The sequence below is a fragment of the Schistocerca piceifrons genome, chromosome X, assembly GCF_021461385.2.
Source record: "Schistocerca piceifrons isolate TAMUIC-IGC-003096 chromosome X, iqSchPice1.1, whole genome shotgun sequence".
Classification (NCBI taxonomy): domain Eukaryota; kingdom Metazoa; phylum Arthropoda; class Insecta; order Orthoptera; family Acrididae; genus Schistocerca; species Schistocerca piceifrons.
In genome coordinates this window covers 512485864-512491863 of record NC_060149.1, presented here as the reverse complement: position 1 = coordinate 512491863, position 6000 = coordinate 512485864, and positions in this window count along the sequence as shown.

Genomic DNA, 6000 nt, shown 5'->3' with positions numbered 1-6000 from the left:
ATTCCTCCCCTGACTGGTAAGTTATTAACTATACATGATGCCACAGGAAGAATGCTCAGTATTCAGGGATACAAAAAAATGATCGTCTCAAGCCCAAAATGTGATATAGACATAAGTCCTATTCCAAACAGATTCCTAGAGGATTAATTAATTTACATTATTATTTATTTAGTTTATTACTCAATACATTGTCAGATTTGCAAAAGTTCATATGTACAAGAGCTAGTAAACATTGCAACATGCATTTTACAAAAGTGTATTTAACACATGCATATGTAAGCATTATTGTACACTTGTTGTTACGGTTGTTGTACAGTTCATAATAAATGTTCAAATATCCCACTGTCACCTTCAAAGCATTTGTGCGCTCTTGGGAGAAGATGTTGTGTTGCTTGTCTGAGTGCCTCTCCTGATTCTATAATGAGGACAGCGGGGTCCATGATGTGACCAAGCAGTTCATCTCATGTGTTCACACACCTCAGACTTCATCCAACCTGTCAACAAAAATCTTATTGCATGAGGTTGTGTGATCTTGGTGGTCAGTTAATTGTACTACTATGACCAGTCTAGCAATTAGAGTAATTGCAGTTGAGATGTTCCCTCACATGCTTGGTAAAATGTGAAAGAGCTCTGTGATGCTGCATGTACATTGCAGTGCTCAGGGTGCTCAATAAACGAACTTTCAAAGAAAAAAGTGCAAGTAATTCTTTCCTCTTTCACCTACAAATATGTTACTGATCATGCTGCACCAAACGTTGATAAAAAAATGAACTTGGAAATGGGTTTACAGAGTAGCATGTGGATTGTCCTGGGAGCGTTGATGAATATTACATGTGTTGGGGATTTTGTTATGTCTAAACATGGCCTCATCAGTGAATAATATTAATGGAAGCATATGGTTACCGGCATTTAACCAGTGACAAAATTCAAGTCCTGTAGCATTGTTACGAATGTGGAGATTGTGGACACACTATATACAAAACTAATACAAATTCTCCACATTCAGTGTTCACCCCATACCTATTTGTGAAACATTTACTCATGCAAAAAGCGCTGTGTGCTGGTAGTAGGACTACACTTCACCATTTCAACAATATGTTGCTATTTTTGTACAGGTTGGGAACTTGAAAGAATACCTGTTTCACACAATGTGTGGAAAACTCTTGTAAACAATCTACAATCAGGAATTTGACATGTTAAAGGTGCCAATGGCATTGTTTGACAGAAGCATGAGTGCTATCATTGCAGAAGCCATAAATATACACCATACCGGCATGTTCTTCATTACTTTGTCTGTGTGGCATTTTGGTCAGCATGTGTAAATCACAGTTAACTGATGCTTCTCGTTGATGCACTCATTCCCTCATACTACTTCATTCATAATGCACCATGGAAAACTCTATGTTCTGTGGGCTAGATTAATGGCAGAAAGACATTCCAAGCAAACAGGTTGAAAAAAATGAGGTAGATTAGGGCAGAATAAAATGTCAAAGTGGTTGGGTGGGTAAGACATGTATATGTACACCACTAGTTAAAAAATAAATCTTCATTAAGTATGTTCTATCTCAGAAACTATTCAGAATAGAGCATATGAACATTCCTATCACATCCCTGAATATTAACGATTAATCTTGGGACACCCTGTTTTGCTCTGCATGGTTCCTTCAATGATATTGTTTCTGTGTGTTTTAATGACATCATGCCATATATTAAGTTTATTTTATTTACAGATGACACAAATATCAAGACACATTCTAAAACAAGTATCATTTCAGAAATAATATTTAACAAAATGTGAATACCATGAAAAGGACAGATTGCTACTTACTGCATAGTGGAGATTTAACTTGCAGACAGGCACAACAAAAATACTGCTAAACAAGTAAGCTTTTGGCTAAAGGCTTTCTTCTGAATTAGACACACATGACCACCATCTCTGGTCTCAGCAGCTGGAAACAGAGGTTGTGTGTTTGTGAGTTGCATTAGTGTGAATGTGTGTGTATATGTTGCCTAATTCAGAAGAAGGTGTTTTAGCCTAAAGCCTATTTGTTTAGCAGTCTTATTGTTGTGTGTGTCTGCAACTCAACATCTCTGCTACATGGTGACTACCAGTCTGCCCTTTTCATAATATTGTCATTATTCCATATTAGATTTTCCATTGTTTGCTAACAAAATGTCCATGAGCTAAATGCACTGATAAGCCCAAACATTGTGACCACTGCCAATCATGTTGAAGAAAATTAATGCAGTAATAAAGACACAAATGAAGGAACAGACTCAAATGGGCGATTACCATGGTGAAGATATAGGGTGCAAATTTGGAAATCCATTGAGATAAGAAACACTGTAAAAGGGCGAATTATTACTACACAGAGCCTCAGAATGAGTATCTTGAAACTGGTCAAATACTCATCTGCTACGTGACCATCTACGAAAAGAGGTAGCACAACAATGAAACTACCATGCGGTGCTAAATGGTAGGACACCCATGACTACTCACAGAATGTGGAGTTCGGAAGCTTGGCTGCTCTGTAAAGTAGGATAGATTGTGATGTGTGGCATCTCAGCTGAAAGAGAACAATTGCATGCACAACTGTTTCAGAGCACAACATTCAGCATACATTGTGGAATGTGGAGCTCTGCAGCAGGTCACACCTATGAGTTCACATCTTGACTCAACAACATTGGTTACAATTGCAGTGGTCACAGGACCATCAGGATTCAACCATTGTTCAACACAAGTGTGTAGGCTTTCTGGGTGCATCACATTTTTGCTACACTAGTTCACTGGTTGTCTCCACAAATGCCACCATAGTGGCGAATTTCAGCTGAAAGCCATGGACGCAGGTTGGTGTGAGCAGTTTTATGCTATGGGAGACATTCTCCAGTGCTTGCATGGGACCTGTGGTAGTAATTGAAGACAAGCTGACAGCTGCAAACTACCTGCATCCTTCCATGTTTGATGTCTTCTCTGACGGTGATGTCATGTTTCATCAGTATAACTGTTCTTGTCTCAGAGCTAGAATCATGCTACCGTGGTTTGAGGAGCATTATAGTGAACACATGTTGATGTCTCGATAAACAAATTTACCTGATGTAAATGCTATGGAACACATCTGGGTCACTATCAGGTGTCATCACAGCGTACACAAATCAGCAGCCTGTTATTTATGCAAATTACATGACCTTTGTGTAGACATCTAATGCCACATGCTTCCACAAACCTACTAACAAACTGTAGGATCCCTGATACACAGAATCAGTGATGTATTTCATTCCAAAGATGGACAAACAAGCTATTAAGCAGGTAGCCATAATGTTTTGGCTTATCAGTGTAAATGTTTTGTGACCATTTCATTGCCATAAAAGTAAAAAATACGCACTTATTCACTTCCGAATCTATAAGAGATGTCCTTACAACTGTACACCATGAATAAGTACAGATAGAAATGTTGGGTTCTTGGAATTACACGCTCATGGTAAACTTATATTGGAGGAGTATTCCACATAAATATTGATGTTTCTGAACCAGTTTTTATTCACAAAAGCAATAATGACATGTAAAAGACCTAAAACTAAAACAAATGTTTAATACTTTCCCTTATATCATTCCATAATGCCATACATTAACATATTTTGGGGAACATCTCTAACATAACCTATAGTTTTCCAATTGCTAAGGTATCTTGCACGAATTAGTTCTCATGTGAATTCAGCTATATTCTGTAAATTCATTGTCAAACAAATGGATGAACTAACAGCTTCTTCTCATTATTGTAAGTTTCTTCCTTGATAAAATCAGTCACCCTTCCCCAGTCAAAAGTTCAGTTCACAGAATAATTACAATGAAGAAAAATAGTCAACATAAAAACTTTCTATTACACAGAATCGTTAAGTTGGCTACAACAATAAAAAGTTTAGGTATTAGTAAGGAACAGAGTGGAGATGTATGAGCAGTTCATTTGTTGGAAACTCTTTCTATCTCATTGGTGAATTTTTAAGAATGTATTGTTAATAACATCAATATGTTCTACATACTCTGTGTTATATTATTTAACAGTGCATGGCATAGATAGCCTAAGAGTTTTCTATTGTGTACTACATTGACATGTTTATTACAATTACTGTAAATGAAAATGAGTTTTTTCACATCCTTACGTAACACTTGATCTATGGTATGGAGAACGAAAATTGATTTTGAGCTTACTGATCCTTTTCTGTACTTCATTTCTCTGATATGTTATGTAATAATTAGGAGATCATGACTACTGAATCTATATAATGCACAGCAAAGTAATTGAAAATGTGAATCCAAGTTCCTTAATTGTCTTCCAAGTTACATGGGTTTTTTTGTTTGTGCAAGTACCAACAGAAATACAAAATTATGTTTACCAGTTGGAGCAACATACACATACTCACAACAAATAATGAGCCAAATTTCAGAATGTTACGTTTTGTGCACAAATGAGATCTGTAACTCTGCCTTTAGCTCAGTAGTAAAAATATTGCAATTAACTGGAAAAATTTACAAGCAGTTTCGAAAATGTTTTGCTGAAATGAGACAGTCCTTTCACAAGTATTATCAAGTGAGTCCTTTAGTATGATATCATTTGTAGGTTTGGTTTATTTGTTGAGAAATTAAATAAGAGTTTCATTTATTGTCATTGTACATATGTATAATCAGCTGAAATTATGTAAGAGCTTAAGTCACATCAGGTTTTGAATTTTAATCAATTTCAGCACTTCTATGAGTGCCTTCATCAGAAATTAAACATTCAGTCTGTTGCTACCTGTGGCTTGACATGTGTGAGCAGCCCATAGTTGCTTGCCTTCAATGTATTCTTTTTTAAAAATAAATTGTAAGTAAAGTTTTATTGCTTGATATTTATTTTATATGTGACACAGCAGTTTTAATGTTTAATTTTTGATGAAGTCACTCATCGAGGTGCTTAAACCAGATCAAAAGACTTAATTTTTACAATCAAAGGCTGTAATTGCTTTAATTTTAATTTGTAAATGGTCGCTGACCATGTAGCCATGTTTAAAACTTCATATCATGAATGCCTTCTGGCTATCTGTACATTTTTTGAAAGATATATTATTTGACAATGACCAAAGTTATCAAATATGATATCATTATAAATGAAAAATTATGTTACTTTAGGATATCATAGAATATCTCTTAATGGATAAGTATTTACAATGATATTCCTACCTGAAATTTCCATTGTGTGAATAAACATTTATTGCCATGAGTAACTATGTTCCTGTTAACGACCCAGTACTGTTCTAAAAAATACAACAATACACATATTTGGAAAACAGTTGGTGACATATTACATTCACAAGCTTGATGATTTTTTTAAATATTTATCACAAATTTGAAGCTATCTAGCCCTTAGTATTAATGTATTAATTTTCTGCATTGTGATATCTGTGGTAACAACAGCAAAATCTACATATTTATTTCACAAAAATAGCAATCACTTGCTGACCATTTCTTAAAAATATTTATCATACATTTGAAGCTATCCAGTCCTTAGTATTAACGTATTGATTTTCTGCATTGTGATATCTGTGATAACAACAGTAAAATCTACTTATTTATTTCACAAAAATATCAATCACTTGCTGATGAATGATTAACTTCAGTGACTCTTCATCAGCCATTTATAGATAGTGTTGCTCACATCATATTTAGTAAATGAGTGAGAATTAGATGACACATTGTTAAAATCAGGAATTGTGGAAGTAAACTGTAATTGAAGTATGTACTTAAAACATAGGGTGTCCTGCAAGTCTCAATTCGAAAACATTTATTTTCTAGTATATATGCTTGCAGCAGATTCATTTATGTGCAATAATGAATAAGGTTACTGACAGTCAGTGGTGAGGACACTAATGAAAGTAATGGGTGTAACCTTTTAGCATACAAGATCTTAGGGGGAAGACTATCATCTATTGATCTCTCAACATAGCCTTCCCTAGTAGGTAATTGTG